This window comes from Mus musculus, chromosome 12 (assembly GCF_000001635.26).
Source record: "Mus musculus strain C57BL/6J chromosome 12, GRCm38.p6 C57BL/6J".
NCBI classification, from domain to species: Eukaryota; Metazoa; Chordata; class Mammalia; order Rodentia; family Muridae; genus Mus; species Mus musculus.
The window spans coordinates 5,358,726-5,382,446 of NC_000078.6; the positions used below are offsets into that span (position 1 = coordinate 5,358,726).

A 23,721-nucleotide genomic window follows, 5' to 3' on the forward strand; every position below is an offset into this window, starting at 1 on the left:
ATTTCTGAAAAAATCTGGTCATTCAAGAGAATTCCGTCATTTGGGTTGAACATGCATTTTTTTTTTTTTAATTTTCAAATACCAACCTTTTGTTGAAGTGCAAATACATTTTTCTAGAAGCTATTAACTGATCCTCAGTTCATGTCTGCCGTGTCTAACTTAGCAAGTTCTGCTGATCAGCGTCGTCACAAAGATAATTATTCTCTTTTCTAAACTTCTGTGCAATTTGATAATGACTGGGTGACTTTTTTTCTCCTTCTAATCATCACCCAGAATCTGCCTCCTTTCTGCTCCCAGGAACCCATCACCTGAGATTGACAGGCAGCAATTGAAAATAATAAAATTATGTAAGATGAGCTTGTAATCACCTGCATTTCACAAGAAGCAAAATGCATTTTGCTCCGGTGGAGGAACAGAAAGTTTCTTCCTCATTTTAAATCTGTATCAGAGGTAAAGCCTTCTATTAAAACACAATTCTCGGGACGCTCACAGCCTCTGGCAGACTGCCAAGGAGACTATCATGGAGCTACTGCTGCAGAGAAGCAGTTTGTCAAAGGCACCAAGGATGCTCCCAAGAAAGAGGATGCAGCCTCCTTATTACATAGGGAGGGTTTTGCCTATACCTACCCCAGCTCTGTTGGCCAGTCCCACGCTCCTGCACATGGACAGACAGACAGGCAGGCAGGCAGACAGGCAGGCAAACACACTCACAGAGCGGGGTAATCCTTTTTATGATCTGCCACAGGAAAGAAAACATTGAGACAATTCTTCCCTCTTTCACTATCTTTTACACACACACTCACACACAGAGAGCCATCTTTTTTTACAAGAAGCCACAGGAAGGAAAACATTGAGACAATTCTTCCCTTCCACCATCTTTTACATACATGCATACACACAAACACAGGTACACGTGCACACACACACACATACACACACACACACACACACACACACATACACACACACACAAAGAAGGGGTTTCTTCCTCCCTCTTTTTACTTCCCCACCCCCTTTTACTGTATTGCTATTTTCATTATGATTATTAAATTGCAGCCTCTGCAATCCAACACTTGGTTAACTGCAACCTTTTTGCTGGATAGTATTTACAGGTTGCTGTGACCACCTCGGGGTCCAGTTATTTGACAACAGTGCCATGGTTGTGAGGGCAAGGTGCCTCAGCTTTGAAGCTTTCTTAGCTACTGTTAAGACAGTCTACAAACCCGAATCTTATTAAGAGCCCTAAAATGGAAAAAAATCTGGAGAATTAATTTTTAAGAGGAGTCTATGATAGCTGTGATGAACATATTTTTTTGTAGTAGATTATATGAAGCTGATTGGTTCCCCCCTTAAAAAAAAACTGGCTGTTTAAAATTTTCTCCTATCCTATGAGCTGGTATTTCCCTGTTTCTGTTAGTGTTAATATGGGCACAGCCATTTATTGTTCTTTCTAGGGACAAAGAAGTGGCAATATTATCCTTACTCTTACAGCAACATTTCATGCCTGGGTTGGGTAAATTTTCCTTCCAGTAAAAAAAAAAAAAAAAAAAAAAATGAGGACTATCTTCTCTCTCTCTCTCTCTCTCTCTCTCTCTCTCTCTCCCTCTCTCTCTTTCAAGACAGGGTTTCTCTGTGTAGTCCTGGAATAACTGGAAGTTTTTTTAAATTAGGGAGAGAATTGGTATTGGCATTATATTGTATTTTCAGGTGCTCTTTTTTTTTTGTATGTATATACTTCAGTTTCATCATAGTATACAGGTAATTATGTTTCTGATTTCTTTTAATTAACCAAGTTTCCATCATAATTAAACACTACTCTTTCAGCCAAACATATGATAAAGTCTCGTTAGAAGCTTCATTCTCAATTTTCAAAGAAGCGCTTTCTGTTTTTCCTAGGGCTCCTAGAGAAAAAAAAAAATCCATGCTAGTTTTTAAAACCTCACCTCCGTACCCAAATTCCTGAAAAAGAACAAGTTCTTCCCATGATAAGCCAGACTTTATGGTCCATGATCAGGCAGAACGGTGTACTGGTGGGTGCTAGGGAGACAGGACTCAAATGAGAGCCTGGACGGGATCATGGACAGTCAAACACAGGCTGGATTCCCAATCTGAGGTTCGCTTACTGAAAGTCTCTTAGCCAGCCGGTGGGAAAATGGACCAATGATTATCTTTCCTGGGTCTGATTCAGATACAGAGTCATTTCACACCCTGCTGAAGGGATCCCTTATCAAGTCGCACGGTTTACGAAACAACAGCTAACGTGGTCAGAGAGGAAGTTCTACTGGGTTTGCTCTTTTTCTATCCAGGGCAGCTGGAAGCACAGCAGAGGAACTCAGGAGACGATGCCTGGCTGTTCCTGGCTCTTGTGTGTGCTAGCTTGTTGGGACTAGTTCTGGCTCTACCTAGCCCATCTTAGAGTGATGGCCTTTTCTATGCCTCATGTGTCTAAACTGCAATCCATGAGCATTGGCCTAGATCTTTCGAGAAAAACAACAAAGGAATATACACAAAAGATGAGGCCACCATTTTATCAGAGGGGCATAAGGCAGTCCAGCCAGCTTCCAGCAGGGGAAGCAGCCACCTGTACCAGAGTCCCTACCAGTCTAGAAGGGTGAGCAGGATTCGAACAGGCAAACAGGGTAGCGGATCAAGGGGAGTGCAGGGGAGGTGGGACTGAGTTGCTTTAGTGAGCTAGCCAAAGGCCCTTGTTCAACAATGACCATTCTGAGCCTCCAGCTTCTCCAGGACAGCAAATCTCTTAAAAAAGTGGGTGTTTTTCTCTGCCATGGGTCTCCGTGTCCAGGCCTTGGCTTGCAGATCTGGGCTCTGTGCTTTATTCCCAGACTAAAGGCATCGACATAGCTAAGGAATGTTATCAACCAGTCCTGAGGATTCAAGCCATGGAACAAGATGCTGAGCTGGGGACTGGCTACCCAACCCCTCTGCCTGGAGGACATGGTGTCTGTCTGACTAGTTCTGTGGGTAACTGTCAGAATTATCTAGGGATAAATGGGTATATCAAGCTATTACAGCTCAGGGACATGAACATGTGAGGCTACCCACCAAGTCCTTATCGCCAGTGTGGTCACCAAGTAGCCTCCTGAGTGTGCTTTAGCTTCCTGCCGGGGTGATGTCTGCTCAGCAGCAACACAAGTGTCTAGCCCTCTGGTTGCTAGAGAGAAACAGCAACAACATGCCTTCAGCTCTGACTTTGTAGGAAGTCCAATAAGTCAAGTAAGAAAGTGTTTGGGCCAGGAAGAAAGATTGATTGGAAAAGTCACAAGAGAACTTGTGGAGTGGTGAGAATCTTTCATTGTGTTGAATGATGATCATGTAGGCATTTGTAATTATTGAAACTGGTATAATGAACATCCAGATCTATGAATTTCATTATATTGCCTCAACTGTTACAAAATAAATCAAACGAATACATGTCCAGTTGGAATTGGGGTGGGCTATACATATAAAAGTTGCCGAATTCTTGACCTTATGAATTCTGAAAATAATGCAATTAAAGAATTAATTTGGGAGTGGGCTGGGGAGATAGTTCAGTGGTTAAAAGCACTGGCTGCTCTTCAAGAGGACCTGGGATTGATTTCCAGCCAAGTTCATAACTGTATGTACACTCCAGTCTCAGAGGGACAAAGACCCTCTTCTGGCCTCCTTTAGCACTGCATGGAGGTGGTACACAGACATACAGACAAATACACATAAAATAAAATTTAAAAATTAAAATAGACTCATTTGGAAATATTTAGAAATCTGTTTCATCACAATAAAAATAACCTAGCCTTCTAGTTTTCTCAGTGTACAGTTCTGTGACCTTCTGTATATTCTCTTTGCTGGGTAAGGGTCACTACCAGCAGAACATTCATTTTTCCAAATGGAAAGTGTAAATCCATCAAACAGTAGCTTCCTGACTGCCATCGTTCTGTCTTTCTTCCTGTGAATACGGCTAATTTACGTACCTCACACAAGTACCCACACACAGCATTTGTCCTTTGGTGACTGATGCATTCCACCTACCACAATGCCCCTACATTTCACGCATGTGAGAGGATTCTCTTCCTTCTCAAGGATTCCTATTCCTCTCTTTGATGGTACTGCATCCTGGATGTTATTCCTTATTTTGCAGGTGCTATGGCCTGGATACTACTCCTTATGCAGGTACTGCATCCTGGATGCTATTCGTCTCTATGCAGGTACATCCTAGATGCTATTCCTCTCTATGCTGGTACAGCATCTACTGCTGGACAAGTCTATTGCTACCTTTGGACATCATGACTACTTCTGCTGCTATGAGGCACACTGGTGTAGAGGACCACTGTCCAGGTTCAGCTTTCACTTCTTTGTGGCACATGCTCAGAAGTGGAAATGTTATATCACGTGGTAATTCTCTGTTTAGCTTTTGAGAGGAGCCACTGTGTTTTGCACAGTGCCTGCCCCATTATGCTTCTGCACCAGCAGTGCGCGAGGCTGGCAGCTTCTCTACATCCTTCCTTACACCTGTTCTGGTTTTGTTTGTTTGATAACAGTTATCCTAATGTGCACCCAGTGACATCTCACTGTTTCTGACATGAATGTCCCTCCTCACTGCAATGTTGAGTATATTCTGTATGCCTAGCACACACTGACCAGTCTTCTCTGGAGGAGTGTGCTCAAATCCTTACCTCATCCTTTAATCATATTGTGGAGCTGGAAAACGGTTCATTGTTACCAGGAAGTCAGAGGATAGAATCCTCCCTCCTATCCCATGCTCAGTCTCTAGATGATAATTTTCTGTCCCTATTCCTTCTTACCCTGTTCTTGATCCCATGGGTCACATCTAGCACAGAAACAAGCACCAGGTGGTAAACTGCTTTTCCCTTTTCTTAGGACCAGGGAGACTCAAGTGGCCCAGGTGTCTCTTCTAGATAGTAAAAGAAAAAAGAAAGTATCTGGAGACCAGACATTCTGGGAGTCAAACCAAGAACAAGAACAATGTCAAGCCCTAGAATTTGGACTTCGCAGTTCAGTGAATGCCACCACCCCTAGGATTCCTAAGTCAGCTTTTTTTTTTTTTTTTTTTTTTTTGGTAGTTTCTGCTATATTGAATTGCAATTTTAAATTCTTAGGTGAGAACCAGATCAGGGTCAGGGTTCTGGAATGCCCTGGTCTCTCATGGATTGGAAGGAGAGCCCACCACAGTCTCTTATGCATTGGAGGGAGAGCCCATCAGGAGCAACAATCAAGATATGAGCTCATCACCGTCCTCAGCTAGAACCCAGGGCTGCAAACCTTGCCTGAGGACACAGCTCACAGCCAATTTGGAGATGATATATCTTTATCTCAGCCAGACAGCAACAAGGGCTGCTTTGGATACACCGGTCTGCCCGCTTCCTTCTTTTCTGTACCCTAGTCCGTGGTGCCACCAGCCTCGCAGCCAAATCTCTTCTCTCCTGGGAGCTCTGTATGCTATACCATCTGACACTGGGGCTATCAGTGCAGACATAGCCAGACACCTGGGGCTGGTGAGGAAACCCCCTCCCTGTCACAAGAGAGATGAAGACGATATAGAGCGAAACGTGACTTCTTCAAACATGGTTTCCAGGAAAACCATTTTTCTCCTTTGGGGGAAGAGGAACTGTTAAGTCTTTGTGCCATTTCACTGTGGAAAAAGCCAGCTGCCTCACACGGCACGAAGTGATCCACACACTCACTCCTTTTTGACAGCATGCTGCGTGGACGGGTGGATTGAGAGGCTCTGGCGTGTCCCTGTGGCACATCGAGGCTTCGGCAAGAGCTTTGCTCCTTTCGCAGTTGGAATATTTTTCCAGTTTTGATGATTAAAGCTGGTTGGAACAGCATGAACCAAATAGATTATAGCATTCCACTCACAGAAAGCTCTTCACTAAAAGGACGGGCTAGCTCTGCCGCTGCACGAGGCCTCCTGGTCTAACGAGCCCAGTTTCTAAATGTGGCCCTTGTATCTCCCAAACTCCATGGCCCTTGAGTTTTGCTCAGAAAATTGATTCAGGCTCTCTGAGTAAGATCAGACTAAGTAAGTCCTTTCTATCACCCTGACAAGCAAAAACAATGACAAAATAATCCGCCTTTATGCAAGAGTTCAAGACAAGGCATTTTAACAAAATGGCTCCAGTATGGAGGTGGGTGGGTACAGTACAAGGTGCCTGAGCTAGGAGCCTCCAGATCACACCAGAGAGACCACTGAGCATGCGTAGGAAGACAGCACACGGGCTCCTTGTAGTTACCAGGAATGGTGACCATGTGCTAGGCAGAGGACAGGAGGCAGCTGCCCCTGCTAAATTGGGCACTGGTGGACTAGGCAGAAGTCAGCCCACCTGTTGTTACCCCCAGTGGTGGAAAACCTGACTTCAATAATAAGGGACTCCATGGTCCAAGTGTTCTAAAAATCTTGCCCGTGCTTTAACCAAACAACTCTATTTAGGTTTCTACATTGCTTTCTATCTCTATCAGTGATAATCAGATATGGGGGATTTTTAAATTTTTAATATTTATTTAATATTTATTTACAAAGTGTATTTATTTTATGTGTATAGGCATTTTTCTGACTAGGTACCCGTGTACCTTGTATATGTCAGGTGCCCTCAGAGGCCAGAAGAAGGCACTCTATGCCCTGGGACTGGAGTTAGAGACACTTGTGAGATATGCAGATGCTTCGAATCAAACCTGTGTTGTCTGGAAAAACAGCTAGTACTCTTAATCAATGAACCATCTTCCTGGTCTCTTTAATTTTTTGTGTGTGCATGTGTGCAGTGTTTCTATGTGCACTGAGTTTCATGTGCTCACTGTGTGTATCAGGGTTGGGGGCACGTAGGTATCATCCTTTACCCATTTCTGTCTTCTGTATGGAGACAGGGTCTCTCGATGATCCTGGAGCGCATCATCTTTAGCTAGAGTGGCAGCCAGAAGCTGAAGAAACCTCCTGTCCTTCTCCAGCACTGAGGAACATACGGCAAGACCCAGCCTTTGCTGTGAGTACTACAATCTGAACTCAGGTCCATGTATTTGCACGATACAAGAATGGACCTCAGGGGTCAGAGCAACACTGCATTCATGAGCCAAATCTCCTCCTTAGAACATCTCCCATTTTCCAAGTAGACCAGAGATTCTACAGTGTAGCTGACCAATAAATATCAAGCCGTGCCAGGCCAAACCTAAATCTAATGACAAAGGCACTCCTTTGTCCTTTCAGGACCACAAACTCTATCGATCCAGAAACATCTTATTTCCAATATTTGGTATATGTTGTTACTAAGTTCTTTGCAAATAAGAATTTATTAATCTAAAATCATCATTTTTCATATATTCAAGTGAGGACTCCAGGGGCCTCTGGCTTCAAAGAATAGGCACCAGGGGGGGGCCTAAGCCTCAGATGTACCTCATACTCAAACGCTTTCTCAATTTTAAAAATAATGGTAATAAATGTATGTGTGAAGGTATTTGACATTACATAGTAGGTCTCTGATTCTTTGAGTTTATGTCACACTTGGAGAGAAAATTAACTGAACCTCAACTTATTATAATGTCACCTTTGGCAATTAGCAAGCAATGTGGTTAAACATGGGAGAATTTTTGTTGTACAATAGGCCATTTGTAGTCCGTATAGGCGGTATACTGGCCATCTCCTTTATAGGCAAGCAGTAGTATAGACTGCAGGCCTGGATGCCTCATACCTAGCTTTCATACTTGATCTGACCTTGGGCACATGTCTGCCTTTCTAATTCACACACCAAGTGGGAATAGCATCAACCACACCACCGGTGAGCAACAGGGTGAGGTACCACAGGACAAGAGGATTCATTCCTTGGTCCCTCTCTGCAAACAGGAATTGCATCTACCTTCAAGATACCAAACGTGTACCAGTAAGATTCCCTCAGTGGTTTAATAGCCATTGTGATTCAGAAGCCAGAGTCTCCGGGCTAGAAGTGAACACAGAAAGTGAAAGAGAAAGGTAACATTGTATCATTTTTCTCGACGCCAAGCTTTATGATTCCTGAATTCAATGTTACTAAATGACCAATAAGGAAGCTGTGAAGTCTTTGATTCACCCAAAGCCTGTGACTAGCATTTGGTTTTCAGAAAACATCCACGGCACCCTGCTGTGTGATCTCATTAGTCTTCTTTTCAAACTCGGATGCCTTAGGGATCAAGGAGCCCCTGAGCTTCTAAAACAGAGGTTCTCAACCTGTGGGTCTCGACCCCTTTGGAGGTTGGATGATCAGGGGTCTTTACATTACAATTCATAACAGTAGCAAAATTATAGCTATGAAGTAGCAACAAAAACAATTTCATGGTTGGGGGTATTAAAGAGTTGCAGCTTTAAGAAGGAAGAACCACTGCCCTATAGCAGAAAAGGCAGGAACACACAGGTGGCATGGTGACTGGAAAGGCATACAGAGGTAGCCTGCCAGCCCAGAGATGGCCAGCTCCTTGCAGTGGCCACCCTTGCTCAGCACTGCCTATGTTCTGGCTTCCTCACAGGCTTGACCTCGGGGCTGGGATGCCCCTTTCCAGTGAGCCTGCATGCTCCCGAGTTGGAAGCCTTAAAAAAGAGGGAGCAGAGACAGTTCTGCGCTGTGTGCTGGAGGCTCTGTTCACACCCGTTGCCATCTCACAGAAGACAATGCAAAGAGTAAAAAGCAGGACAGACGCCGATGGCAAATGTACTGCTACCTGTCTTCCGCGGCTGTCTCTGTAACTTGTAGTGGTTTTAATTTTCTTTAAAAACAATACTGGTTTTGAAACATCACCAGTTGTAAAGTCTGCACAGGGAAGACACTTCGTAAGTGAGCACAATATAAAAGACAAGATTCCTCTGTGTGGGCTCTCCAAAGTCCCACATAGATCCAGTTATCACTGCAATGATGCAGTACCAAGAGAAAATTAGTCTTCAAAGTCTCAAGTCATAAATCCTCCAAGATTCCATTTAGATTACTTAGAATTCATCAACAAGCATATTTAATAGATATAGGCCCAAATATAGCATCTAAAATTCCACACAATGACAAACTCCGAACGTATAACTACACAGTCACTGAGTGAAAAGAAAATCTGAAATGTAGGCTTTGATGTTTATCACCTGATACCTTCTCTGGGTGGAAATGCACAGAGAAGAACATTTTCATAGAATGAGTTTAATGCCAGATACTGTGCTAGACGATCCTGACATGCAAAAAAAAAAAAAAAAAAAAAAAAGTCCAGTTAGCCTTGTAGGTCTAAGTATATCCTTAGCTCTTTATTTATTTTTCTTTGTAGCTATTTCTTTTCTGCAGACACTCACGATGGAAACAGGTTCCATTCAAGCATATGAAAGTTCTCATTAGTCTTCCAGGAGGAAATGGAAGCCGGTAGACTGATCTAAAAAAGAAGCCTGACAATGAATGTTGGCAAGACCACATAAGTCTTAAACTCACATTCCTTCTAATGTTATTATTTTACATAAAATATTAATTAGCAAGAGTAAGGCATGGTAGCCAATGCCTTTAATTCCAGTACTCATGAAATGAAGATGGGAGGAGCAGCTCTATGAGTTCAAGGCCAGCCTGGTCTTCGTAGCTAGTTCTGTGCTAGTCTAAGTTACATAGTGAGACATTGTGTCAAAGGGGGGAAAAAGTAAGTTAATTGCATAGACAATGAAGTATCTCCCCACATAGGAAAGGCAGCAGAAATGCATGAAATTGGTAGTGTTTATCTGGTTTGCAGGAAGCCCTCGGTTTCATCCTCAGTGCCAGGTAAGCCAGCTTGGTAGCTCATGCACACACACACACACACACACACACACACACACACACACACACGAATTAGTAGCTGAGTGTTCTGTGTTCAAACTTGGCAGTATGAGATGTCTGGGATTGTGAGTATAGGCCAGTTGATCACCTCCAAGTTTCATTATCATTTGTAAAGTATGGATAATACCTACTTCATGGTGTTGATATGAGGATTAGAGATAATATATGTAAAGTACTAAAATATGGTGGGCAGCCATAACCAGAAGCTATTATTATTTTATTATTGGGGCTTGAGAAAAGTTTGCTGATTGAATAATAGGTAGATTAGCTGACCTCTGAAATCCACGACAAAGCTAAAATTATGATACTAAAAATGGAATTAAAAGTTCATACATCAAATCCATAAAGGGTATTTTGAACTGAATTGTGATGCAAATCGTCTTAAGCTTTTCAGGACTCATATTATCATATGAGGATCACAGACTGTAGCATAGACACACCCTGGTTTATCATTAAAATACTTAAGACTAACACACTTGGGGCTTGGGGTCCCACTTCAATCAGCTCCAGGATTTGCTGTCATCTCTCTGTCATGCTGCAGAGATCTGCTTTGTGGGGCATCTCTGTGTGGTACACGTTTTAGCAGGGTTCCCTCTTCATTTTGCAAAAAAATATTTTAAGTTAATTTGCTTTTTCTGTGTGTGAGCCTTTTTTAAAATATTAATTGTGTATGCACGTACCACATCGCAGCCGGAGTCGGCACTGTCCTTCTACCTCGAGGATTCCGAGGATCTCACTCAGGTTGTCAGGCTCGGCAGCATGCGTCCTCACCCACTAAGTCAGCATTTCTCAACCTTCCTAGTGCTGTGACCCTTTAATACTGTTCCTCATGTCGTGTAACCCCAAATCATAAAATTATTTTTGTTGCCAGTTCATGACTGAAATTCTGCTAATGTTATTCATTGTAATGTAAATATCTGAGATGTGACCCCTGTTGAGAACCATTTCATGAAGCCATCTTCCCCAGACCAATGGGGGGGGGGTCCCTTCTTCTAGCCCTAGACAGCTACCACGTACCCCTCCATTTTTATAAGCAGAGGCCTTGTGAGACGAAGGCTCTTCCCAGTGTTACACAGAGACTGGACTTCAACTTCCACATGAAGCCCCTGCAGCCACCCACTCTATACTGTCACCAAAATTCAGCCAAGCCCCCAAAGCAAAGCAAGGGAGACTGGAGGGGCTTTCGGGAACGCACACATCAAGACAAATGTCAGCAATGCCTACTGCATTGGATATTTGACATTGTTCAACTGACCACATTCCTACCGAGTTCTTAAAATGAGAGATCTACATTTGTTAGTGCTAAAGTGTCAGAATGCAGTGATCTTGTTTCCGGGTATATGCTGTCAAAGATTGAAAACCCTCATTTCAAATGATATCTACACAATCAAACACACTGCAACATTAATCACAGTAGCCAAGAGGTGGAAATGACCCATATACTTGCCAGTAGATGAACTATGTGTGTGTGTGTGTGTATATATATATATATATATATATATATACACACACACACATACACATGTATATACACACATACATATATATGTACACACACACACATATATATATACACACACATATATATACATACATATGTATATACACATACATATACATATATATGTATACACACACACACATATATATATATGATAGAATATTAACCTGTTTTCAAAGAGAAGGAAATTCTGACATATGAGACTGCATGGATAGAAACATGATTGTATGATGCTAAATGAAATTAGCTAATTACAAAATGATAAATGTTTTATTTCATTTACATGTGGCATCTAAAACGGCCAAATTTATTATAACATGAAATAGAATGGTGGCTGCCTAGCAGAAGGAGAGAATAAATATTGGCATTTAAGATTTCCACACAAGATGAATAAGTTTCCAAGACCCATTGCTTGATAACGTAAGAAAGAATACCACGACAGTGTTCACATAAAAACGGTAAAGATGTAAATTCTGTTGTTGTTTTAAACCATATTTTTTAAATGGCAGAGTATATTTGTGTGTGTATAGAGACACAAATACATGTCTCTCTCTATATGTGGATGTGTGTATCTCAAATTGGTCAGTGATTTAAATGTTTGCAGTACTTCATAATACGAATGCTAAGACATAATACGAGACACCCGTAGGGCCAGCGGTAGCCTTTAATGTCTGCAACTCTGTCCTTTTCACCTAACCCAGATATCTGCCGTCCTCATGCTCTAGGGTTCTACTTAGGTGTCTGAGTCATCTGTGAAGCTACAGCATGGAATCTCGGGACCATCTGTATTTCACAAGGCTACTCTGTCTCATAGGAGAAAACTCTCTCTTTTCACCCAAGGTGCGACCAGCTACTTTGTTGGGGCTTCTGATGATCAACTGGCCTCCTCCTAATTTGATGCTTCAATTCTGGTTTCAGACGATTTCCTTGAAGACAGTAGGGTCTGCCTTTCTGACCTCAGACCGGAGTCGAGCGGGTGGATGGCTGATGGAGGACGATCTTTAGAGTTTGATTTCAGGATGGCTGTGATCTCAAGCAGCTTTGATCCTAGCTTCTAGTGAAGAATTCTAATATATACCTCTCCTTACTAACCAAGATTACTATATCCATTTCCTAGGGTAAAAGTCATTGCATGTGAAATATTTTGCAGGGATCATACTACCTAATTGTTTACAAATAATAGGAGAGGATCTTAGATATATTTTTGAGCAATAAAATTACTCTTCTGTATAAAGTAGAAGTATTTCCCCAGTTTCTAAACATTTCTGTTGAGATGTACCTGACACTAAGAAAGGTCTGTTGGGGATATATCTGATACAGACGTTTCTTTCTCTAGTCACCTTACAGTGCAACTACATCAACTTGGCTTCATCCACAATCCTCAAAGGCTGGATTCCTTATTCCTGGTGTTTCTTCCCCCTCCTACCCCCAAGTAGGCGCTTAGTTGGCTGATTATAGAATCATAAGGTTGGTTATAATTCCATTTCTCCTTCTGACTTTGAACTTAAGTGTTCCAATTACTTTGCCTGATCCTAATAAGTCAGTAACGTGCAAATGCTTGCCTTGATATTTCTGAAATTTACAGGGCTGCGATTAGCATGGGATTGCATCATTAGAAAGCAAAGTTGAAAGCAGACGAGCAAAATCATCACTTGGAGTTAAGTAAAACGGCCTGTTCTGAGGACTTACAATGTTACTGTGATCCTAGAGACACTGTGATACAGGGAAATATATGTTACATTTGGAAAAATCCTCTGATATTCCGGAACCTTCTGGCTTGATCCATTACTTGAAGAGAAAAGATCTTATAGACGGACAAGCTGACTCTAATACACAGCTTTGATGGCTCTTCAAGTCCAATAGAGCTAAAGACACAAAAGAATCCTTATGCCACAAAGTGGGTGGGAAGTGGAAGAGAGGATAGGAGGGGAGAGGAAAAGGAGAAAAAAAGTAGGCAGGAAAAACTTTAGTCAACTCTGTTAGATTAAAACTGACATCTCCTGGCCATTAAATAAGAAGGCTTTATAGTAAGCCTGTGGGAGGAAAAAGAAACACACACACACACACACACACACACACACACACCCCACAGCCGTAACAAATGAGATTCTGATGGTGTTATCTGAATTAACTCTTTTACCTCTGTGTTACTGCAAATCACATAAACTTTTGGGAACTAGTTAAGGGAGAGAGGGAGTGCTTTCAATTAGGAAGGCGCTGAAGCCAAATCAAATGATAAATGGAAGGGGGAAAGATGGTCCAACTGAAATGGATGCCAAAGATTTATAAGGTTGATTAAGTAAACAAAACCAGAATGGATCGCCATGGAAATGTATGAATATTGAAATAGGCAAGATTTGAATAGACTAATGATTTGCCTCACTTAGACTGACAGGTCTGGATAGTAACTGTGACACACTCCATCAACGCCAACATCTACACTTTAACATCTTTATTCCTAGAAAATAGGGGCTGGACTTAAGGATTCCTCTAGTTAGAGCTTATAAGCAAACTACATCTTCCAGTCTTAAAAAAAATACAGACTCATTTCTCATCTACTTGAAAGAACACAAAACAAAAATGGCTTTATGCATTTGTGTTCTGGATGCGAGGAGCTACGGTGAGCAGAAGTCATTCTCTCGGGATCTTCGCTAGTCTTTGTTCTAATCAACCCCTCACAAAACAGTTCTGGTACGGCTTATCTCCCACATGGAGTATTTGGAGTGTGACCACCATTCATTAGAAACATAACTCAAGAGACCCAACATTAGGACCCTACCCCCACCACATACAGTAGAAACCAATAAGCCTTAATCTATTTGTTTCCATGGCTACCATAGTATATTTTATTTCACTAAAACTCCTAGGTATTTCGTTTGGATTGTTGCTTGCAAATGAAAGTTGGAGATCTACTCATTTCCACAGCTAGGGTAGAAATGGGAAGACTGGACCAAAGGCAATGTTTTTAATTGTGGACTAGTAAGATCCCTGTGCAGAAAAGTTATTAAAATTGGCTAAATGCATCAGCCCATAAGCCAAGTTAAACATTATTAAATTCATATAAGGTTTTAGGGCACACATGCTAGTGATTTCCTGATTTGTAGCAATGTGATAAACCCATTGCACTCCAGAACAATATATGGGAATATAGACACTGTGACTCACTGCTCCAAACGTGTAGGAACAGGCAGACTATCAAATACATGCATGACAAGGAACTCTTAAATTATTATGTCCTTCCTCATAAGCTTTCTCTAAGTGTCAGTATGAGCAATCTATACAATTGTTAAATACCACCCCCCCCCAGTGAAAAATAATTAGAAAGTTAGCTCTCCACCTCCCCCCACACCCTTAATTTAAATTTAAAAAGCCAGGAGTGAGGTAGGCTAATTAAATGTGCTATCACTCATCCTGAACGGAAAGAATTTCTCAAATCTGCCCTCCCCGGGCTGAGTTAGCAGTAAGACCACGGCAGGGGAGAAACTCTGTAGTGACTAGACAAATGGCTTTAAAGAGAATGAAATGAGGATAAATACAGCTGTAACCAGGACAGATCTGTCACTGCAAGAGGAGTCCAAATCCTAGCGTCGCTTAGCTGATGAGGGGCTGGAGCCTGCAGTGGTGGAGCATGAATGTCCCAGAACTGAGGAGTGGAAGTTTCTCGGCAGCCGCAGCCAGGCATCCTCCACGTCTAGTCCCTCCAGCGAAGAGGTCTCGCCTAATGCTACATAAACATCTGCGTTCACGATTTGCCCCAGGCGCGCCGCCTCGCAAACACCATAGGGAGAAACGATGTGCTTCGCAGAGCCGCGCATGTACCAGGACCGGATGCTTCTCACCCACCATCATCCCTGGGGACCCGCGGGAGATCGGTCAACTGACCGCTGCTGCCTTTCGGTTCCAGAGGCCAGCGATGAGAGAGAACGGGCTTCTCAGCAGGCGGACCCAGGCATCCAAGACTCGCGCTTTGCAGTCGCCGGCTCCTGGGAGAACAGCCGCAGGCAGGCAGTGCGTCTCCACCTTCCCCAGGCGACGCACACCGAACCTGCCCCGGGAGCAGCCTCGGAACGAAACTGGGCTGCGGGTTCCGAGATCTGGGCTGGAGCGAGCACGCCTCTCTCCCCTAGGGCCTGGGGCCGACACTGCCCAGCGAGGGCACCAGCGCGCGACCACAGATAACCCTCCTGCCTCCAGGCCACGAAGACCCGGACGTGAGCCCGCGGTCAGCCCGCATGGCCCGTGGCAGTCTGGGCGCGCGGCCACACTCCCACCTACGTGTCTCCGGTCTACTATCCCACACATAAACAACCCCTCTCCACTCGCCACCACCTCCCCGCCCTTCGCATCCCTGAAGCTGTCCTCCCACCTCCAACCCCCGCTGGAAACCACAAGGTGTCAAGGGAATGTAGGGGAGGTCACAACACGGTCTGTGTGGGTTCCATTCAGATGATATTCAAGCTCTTCCACCTCGAAAGTTACTTGGGATCCAGTGAAGAAACCCGGTCCCCAAATGCTGGGTCTAAGAACGCGAGTGGCAGAACCCGTCATCTAGCTTCCCTTGGCACACAGGCGCGCATCTCCCCAACCCGCAGGGCACACGGCCGCCCTGGGGACCAGCTTTCCAGTGCTTTCTGGGTCCCCCGGCACTGCTGGGGCCCTGGGCCGCGCAGGGGGAGGTGGCCAGGAGAGGGGCGCACACGGCTTGGCCCGGCCCAGCGCTACCCGACTCTGGTGTCGTATTTGCTTCTAGCACCTTCGACCACTGCGATAGTTCCCCTAGGCATTCCCTGCATAACACACCCGGGGGCAGGAAGTTTTTTTCCCCCTTTTTTCCATCCCCGGAGCAGCGCAGGCGCAAGGGCTTCTGCAGGCTTGCGAGCTCAGACGCGGGAGGCTCCAGCTCCAGCCGCCGCCACTGCCAGAGCCGAGCCCAGCGTTCCAGGCTCTGGGCCACACTCCCAAGTCCTGCCTGGCCCAGAAGCTACCAGGACCCTGGGAACCCTTACTCCCTCCCCTCTGCCCCGTTAGGCATCCCAAGAGCCCCAACCTGATCCGGCTCTTACCTGCGGCCGCGCCGCTCCAGCCCCGGCCCGACGCGCAGAGAGCCCAGGGTCGCGGATGGGTGCAGGAGGGTTGATGGATAGGGGACGGCGCCGGCGGGTAGCGGTAGCTGGGGCCGCTCGAGTCCTGGCCCGGAGAAACGGATCCAGGTCCACCTCCTCTCGTTCCTGCTCTCCGCCTTCTCCCCTTTTCCCTCCTCCTCCTCCTCCGCCGCCGCCTCCCGGCAGCCCAGGGAGGATGCCCGGGAGAGGGAAGTCAGTCTTTCTGCCTGTCAGCCTGCGCGGCTATGCGCGGTGCGGCGCGGCTCTCATCGAGGCGGCGGCAGCGGCGGCGGCTCCGGCAGCATCGCCCCCGCCCTCTCCCCGCAGCCGCGGCGGCCGCGGGGCTGGGGCTGGCTCCGGGCGCCGGGCTCCGGGCTCGGGCTCCGGGAGGGGGCTGAGCTTAGGCTCGCCAATGACCTGGGCTGCGGACGTGCGCTGGGTAGCCGGAGCCGGGGTTAGAGCTGCTGCTAGATCGGCGGTGGCAGGGACAGCGGCGACGGCGGCGGCGGCGCGGGGATTGGCGCGGCCGCGGCGCGGGGACCATGCTCCCTTCTGGCTCGCTCCTCTCCGGGTACCGTCTGCTTTAGCTGCGAGGGAGGCGGGCTTCGGCGCGCAGCCAGGGACGGGCGGAGCCAATCACAGACGCCCGAGTAGGCGGGGGCGGAGGGTGGGGGAGGCGGGGCGCCCCCGGCCCGGCTCAGCGCTTGGCTCCCGGGGCCCCAGGGATCCCCTGCAGCCGCGCGCCGGGCCCCAGGCTCAATGCCAGCGGGTGTGTCCGTGGTTGGTCCGCCACCCCCGCCCCCTGCAAAGATACCCGGCTCGCCCGGCTCCGTGGCCGCGCCGGTAGACTCACGACGCATGGCCGGGCTGCTGGGCCATGGCCTCCGGGTTCCGAGAGAGCCCGGGCTTCAAGGAAACGGACTGAAGGGAGCTTCCCTGCTGCTCTCAACACCTGAGGAAACTGGTGGAAAAGTTTGAGAAAGAAAAGTCCAATCGTCTTTCAGCTTCCGCCCTCCCTATGACACTCCAGCCTGGAGAAGGAGTAGGGAACGTCCATATCTCTGAAAGACCACCGCGAGCCATGCCAGTCCTGTCTTCTTGCATCTGCCCTGACTTCTGAGCATATGCGAACTTTCCTGTTTTCACAGACCTCCCTGGGTTGCTCAGATCACACAGGCCTGCTTTGACACTCCAGCTGCAGCCAACCCTCCCAAGATCCACACTGACCGAGTCTTCCTCTCTTCATGCTGTCTACGCAGACCCTAACTGGAACACTAAGAGGAAACTTTGGCTGGAGACCTGTGGCTACCGGTGTGGGTGTGAGCTTTTTCATCTCTCCAGCACACTTCTTTTCTGTGCCTGTCTTCCTTGGGTTGCTAACTCTGCAGGTCAGTTTTCTTATTCCCAGACCCACAGAACCCCTCACCTGTTTTGAGATTCAGAGGGAAAGCCTGTGGCTCAGTTCCCCTCCATCTTTCAGGCAAGTCTGAAGGTTAAAGTCTGAAGTTTATAGTCGGTGGGTTCCTTCTTCATTTCTCTTCACCCATACCTCCCCCACCCCATCCACACAAATACTGAGGCCTATTTCAAACTGGGGGCGGGGGTGGGTGGGTAATAGGGGAGGGACATAGCTGTTTTTTAAGGCTGATCTGGGCTGGCTGTCCTGGGAAGGCTTTACTAGGCTCCACTCATGTCTTTGCCAGGGAGGAGGGAGAACTTTTTTCTCTCAGGGGCCTCCTGTGATTGTCAGACCCACAGCTCTGCTGTTTTGGCTGTAAACTCAGTGCAGGGGTTGTGTATCCTTTAATATCTTGTAGGAAGCACAGTACAGTGTCATGGCTGATAAATAATAAATAATAATAATCTGCTGAGGGTAGCAGGAGAACTGTCAGTGAAGAGGGAAGAAGACAGCGGGGAGATGGGCCGTTGGTGTTAGAGTAACTGCATTTGGGGGGGGGGGAGAATCAGATGAAGTTTTAGTGTTCAAAAGCTTGAAAGGTGGGTTAGGGACGCACAGTGTTTGCATCCCAAAGGAATCTACCCCCAAGACAGGACAGCCAGGGCAGTGACATTAAGGCAGTGACAGAGGCTCCTCAGAGGGAGATAGGGTGGCAGTTTGGGGGAAAACAGCCCCCAGAGGTCCTCAAACTACACCTGAAGGTGAAATATAGGTGTGGTTTGAATACTAAGTTGGCAAGATGGTGAACGAGGTACCAGAAGAGAATAGAGAGCAGGGAAGCGAGGCAGGGATGGATTGGGGTTTAAAATAGACACCTAAGCAATATCTCAGGCAATTCGATGCAAAGAGAAGCAAAACGAAGCTACAGGCACGCCAGCTCCATGGGAAGCCATCCTCTGTGAGGATCTGTGTGTGCTCACCAGCGGTGAACAAGGAGTCCACCAGCTAGCTACATTCTGAACAGCTTCCTGTACGATCGTTGTAGGCAATATAGGACATGGCCAAGGTTTGAATAGGTTAAAACCTGGCAATTTGGCTATGTATAGCTTCTGACCAATTGTTTTGAATGATCCTCAAGTGAATGAAGGGGCAGTGAACTCCAGGAATCCTTTCTTGGCTTCCTTTACGTGAGGATAGAAAAATTCTCTCAGTTGACTTGCTAAGCATTGTTGGAGAAGAGAAGCAGACTGGAATCCCATCCCAGAGGAAGGCTTTTTTTTTTTTTTTTTTTTTTTTTTTTTTTTTTTTTTTTTTTTTATAGCAATAGGGTCAAAATGTCAGGGGGGAAGAGATGAGCTGAATGGATTAGAATCCCAGAGGGTATGTCTACATTTTTCTTACCCTACCCTCTTTTCATCTGAGCCTGTATACAAATAGGATTTTAAGAGGGTATGTCCACATTTTTCTTACCTTACCCTCTTTTCATCTGAGCCTGTATACAAATAGGATTTTAAGAAGCCACATCTTTTGTGGAATTATGTCTAGCTACTATTTGCAGTGAGGCTTACTGTTTATACAAAGGTCTGCCCTTGGGCTGGTTAGTTTTTTCAGTTGTTACTGTTGACTTGACACAAGCTAGAGTCACTTGTTAAGAGGGAACCTTGATTGAGAAAATACTTCCGCCTGGATGATCAGTAGGAAAGCTTACTTCTTGTGGCATGTGTTGGGGTCAGAGCCTTTAGAGAGTCCAGGAGAGGCTATTGGTGAATGTGCAGCCTCAGTCACAGTGGAGAGCCCAGGGTCATGGGATAACTACCAAGGACAGTGGCACATGTGGAATAGACTGGCTTAAGCCTAGGAGAAAGGCTACATACATGTGCTGTGGGTGGCAGAGCTGGAGACGTGGGTCTACCCAAGTCATTTGAAGCTCACACGATTGTGACTGCAGGATGAACTGCGTTATTTACAGTGTTGCAGTTTGGTTTGGTTTTGCTTTGATTGTGACAATGCCCTGGTCTTGCTTCTTGTAGTAACAAAGTATTTAAGGTTTTTTTTTTTTTTTTAACTATTATTTTCTAGAAACCCACAATTGAGAGGTGGTGGGTTTCAAAAGAGACATTGGACTTTTATGGAGAGCTTGGACTTTTAAAATGTTGGAAATTAAAAAAAAATGGTCATACTGAGTTTTACATTGTGATATTAGCAGGAGATCTTGGAATAAATCAGAAGGAAAAGGTTATTGGTTTAATGGTGGTGTGTTTGTGTTTCAGACTGACAAGAGATCAATTGTGCTGTTTTTTGTTTTTTGGTTTTTTTTTTTTTTTTTCAATTTGACACAAGCTAGAGTCATTTTGGAAGAAGGAGACCCTCAACTGAGAAAATCCCTCCGTCAGATTGGCCTCCAGGCGAGTCTGTGGTGGATTTTCTTGATTAATGTTGGAGAACTCAGTCCATTGTGAGTAGTGCTATCCCTGGGCAGGTGGCCCCGGGTTTTGAGCAAGCCACTGGGAGAAGCCAGTAAGCTGCATTCCTGTAGGGTCTTTTCAGTCTCTGCCTCTATGCTCCTGCCTTGAGATCTTGCTCTGGTTTCCCTTCCTGGTGGAGGGTTGTTAGCTCTAAGATGAAATAAATCCTTTCCTCCGAGGGCTTCTTTTGCTTATGGTGTTTATCACTTCAATAGAAAGCAGAGGAGACCAGCCTGGTCTGCTCATGACTCCATTTCATCTGGATCGCTGTAGTTCATTCCAGCACTCCCAATGCATTCAGGGGCTTGCTTCCATGCGGTGTGAGAGACCTCTTACCTGCCATCATAAATGTCACTTCTGTGTAGATCTCTTCTGGGTCATTCACTCCCCTGTTCTGTGGTCCCTGAGACAAACTCCACATTTGCCACGGATTTCTCTACACGGTTTTGCACAGGGACCTCTCTGGTCATCCTTGAGGATTTCTCGGTTGGCTCTGTGGTGTGTGTTCCCGTAGTGAGCCCTTCCTGTGCTGAGTCATAAGCTGGATTCTAGTGTCAGGATTAATACATACTCATCAAGTGGGTGGGATAGGAAAGAGTGGACCCATAATCCTCAGGAAAGTACATTGAAACCCTCTAAAACATTTCCTTTCCTACTTGGAGTGTATGCCATTCTTTGTGCAGCCAAGCAGGTCAGGGCTTTGTTCTGGAAATCCCCTGCTCTTATCTATAGGAAGCCACTATCAGGATGATCAGGGAGATACATATACCTTCGGTGGCAGGATGGACCTTTCTTTTTATTTGTATGTAGAGCAACAACCTCAGCAGCATAAACACTTACTTGGTGGCTACTGCATGCCAAGGCGACTGCTGTCTCTTACTAATGCTACCTTGTTGGTCATGGCAACCTATGGAATTAATATGATCAACTGGCTAAGTCCAGGGCGGGTAAGATGAGTTCCTGCAGTCACCCAGCAAGCAGGTAACAAAAGTGGAATTTTAGCCTGCTTACTTCCAAAGCTGTTATTGTGTTGTTGTTGTTGTTGTTGTGGTGGTGGTGGTGGTGGTGGTGGTGGTGGTGGTGATGGTGGTGGTGGTGGTGGTGGTAGGGGTGGTGGTGGTGGTTTGTTTTGTTTGTTTGTTTCCTTTCACTCCACTGAAAATACCAATGTAGTTTCTTTTGCCATTAGCTGGGCATCTTCCCCTTGCAGTGGACTCTGTGGATGCTGAGTTTTGCCTTTATTCAGTCAGTTCTGAACCCAGAACTAGAAACTGTTTTAGAATACGGAACACTCATGTAGACTAGGGGCAGTGTCTCTTTGATGGGTGAGCTCATGGGTTGCTTGGGAGGGTGGAAGCCTCATCAGGACCCTCAGGTGTGGCAGGACATCTGTCTCGTGCATCACGGTGGATGTAAACAGAGCAGCTGCCAGCCTCTGTGCTAGCTGGAGTGTGCATTTCCATCACAAACTTGTTTTTCTAATATAGTGCTCTACTAAAATGACCCCTGCTTAGCATCAAAAGCATTAATAAATCCTACTTAACCAACTGTTCTTCCAGTAGCTAAATCAATCTATAAAGATTTGTTTAGCACCTACTGTGTGTCCAGCACTCCAACCAACACCACTGATCGGAAAGGAAGTAAGTCACGGTTGCTAAATTGTTCTCGGGCTACCTTACTGTGCAATGCATCACCAAGGCACATGCCAACCAGTTAAGCTGGAGACCCTGAGTCATTCTCACCCTGCTTATTCACCCAAGGGATTAAGGCAACTAAGTAACATTTTCAACATGTTCATTCTGAGGGTTAGAATAACAGCATTTTTTTTTTTTGCAAGAAATATAAGTTAGTGTTAAGTTGTGGGAGAGAGTCTCCAAGGGGGTCATGGATAAGCAGGGTGAGAATGATTGCAATCAAACCACCTGATGCCACTCAGGGTCAGCTTAACTGGCTGGCATGTGCCTTGGTGATGCATTGCACAGTAAGGTAGCCCGAGAACAATTTAGCAACCGTGACTTACTTCCTTTCTGATCAGTGGTGTTGGTTGGAGTGCTGGACACACAGTAGGTGCTCTCCCCAAGAGCAAAGCTGGTCAGGATGACGTCTTGGAAGGGGGAGATTTAGCAGATCAGAGATGGTAGGAGCATTGGATTAAGGGTCTTATTCTGGAGACAGTTTCTGAAGCATAACTCATTGTTAAAAGTAATTTTGTGTATGGGGGTGGGTGAAAATGAACGTATAACTCCTTGGTTGCCTAAGTCAGCGAAGTATTAGATTCTAAGGCTCAGAATGGAACTGATGCTGTCTTTTTTTTTTTTTTTTCTGGATTCTCAATGGCAAGAATTCAGCACCTTTTTTAGTACCACTTGTTTGCAGGTGGCAGGAGTGCTAATTAAACAGAGCCACTAACAATTTTCCTGGGTGGCTCTGACTCCCAAATTGGCAGGAGACACAATCTGTGTGCTTCTGAGAACACTCCTCATTGATGCCTTGCTACATCCACAGTGGGAGGAGGGACGTTGAGGGATGCAGCTCAGAACCCAGTTATTGGTTGATGAATTATTTATAATGATCAAACTTCAACTTTACTTTTCAATGTTTAAGAAGAGTCCAATGTTTATGAGAGAGTATAAAAATAAAACCTGAATGATTGGTAGGATGTGGAAAAGGAAATTTAATTGCATTTTACAGGATACTTTTACACACTGAAGCCTTCACAGTAAGGATAAAATTCAGGAGACTTTTTAGAGAGAGGATTGAGCCCCCAATGGCTTCTGACATTTCTGAGCTGTTTTTAAGAATAAAGAGGCAATGAGCTTGCCTGGCCCCTGCTGTGTTCCCCAGTCCATTGATGCCACTGTTTGTCAACTCCCTCTGGGTTTTTGGCAGGGCTGAAGGCTGGGATCCTGTCATGACTGGTCATTTTGAAGCCTTGAATTAGACCAGAGGCAGGGCAGTGGCTTCCTATCTAGAACAGGGTCCCAGATTGTTTCTTGTCTTATTTATTTATTTATTTATTTATCCATTTATTTATTACCTTTTGACAATTTAATAACTCTGCATAATACAATTTGTTCATTTTTATCCTTCGTTCCCCTGTTCCCTTCCCTTCCCTTTCCTGCTTAACTCTTTCTTCCCAAGTCTCTCTCTGTTTTGCATGACATTTTTGTTTGTTTGTTTTTATTTTGGTGGCCCACTGGGTTTAATTAGGGTTGTCTACACAGTGGGAGGTTATTTACTGGAGCATGGGTAACTAAGCAGTGGCTACAGCACAGAAGAAAATGACTCAGGCACTCCCAGCAGCCATCAGTTGCCAATAGTGGCTCTGGGAAGCACAGGGCAGATCGAGTCCACCCCCCCATCTGCTCTGGAGTGCCTCAGCCTTGAGCTGGTCTCATGCAGGTAACGTTGGCTGTTGGGAGTTGGTGAAATGTTTATGTTC

The 23,721-nt window shown here is 45.5% G+C and overlaps 1 protein-coding gene and 1 long non-coding RNA gene across 2 annotated transcripts in view; one reads left to right on the forward strand and one right to left on the reverse strand.

Moving 5' to 3' along the window:
- The window catches only part of Klhl29 (kelch-like 29), a 298,218-nt gene extending 281,261 nt beyond the window's left edge, over nucleotides 1-16,957 (reverse strand). The window contains exon 1 of the mRNA NM_001164493.1: nucleotides 16,377-16,957. The gene's annotated coding sequence lies outside the window, so the exon portion shown is untranslated. The remainder of the gene's footprint in view (nucleotides 1-16,376) is intronic.
- Nucleotides 16,958-16,994: 37 nt separating this feature from the next.
- The window catches only part of 2810032G03Rik (RIKEN cDNA 2810032G03 gene), a 40,413-nt gene continuing 33,686 nt past the window's right edge, over nucleotides 16,995-23,721 (forward strand). The window contains exon 1 of the long non-coding RNA NR_015579.2: nucleotides 16,995-17,803. This is a non-coding gene — a long non-coding RNA (RIKEN cDNA 2810032G03 gene). The remainder of the gene's footprint in view (nucleotides 17,804-23,721) is intronic.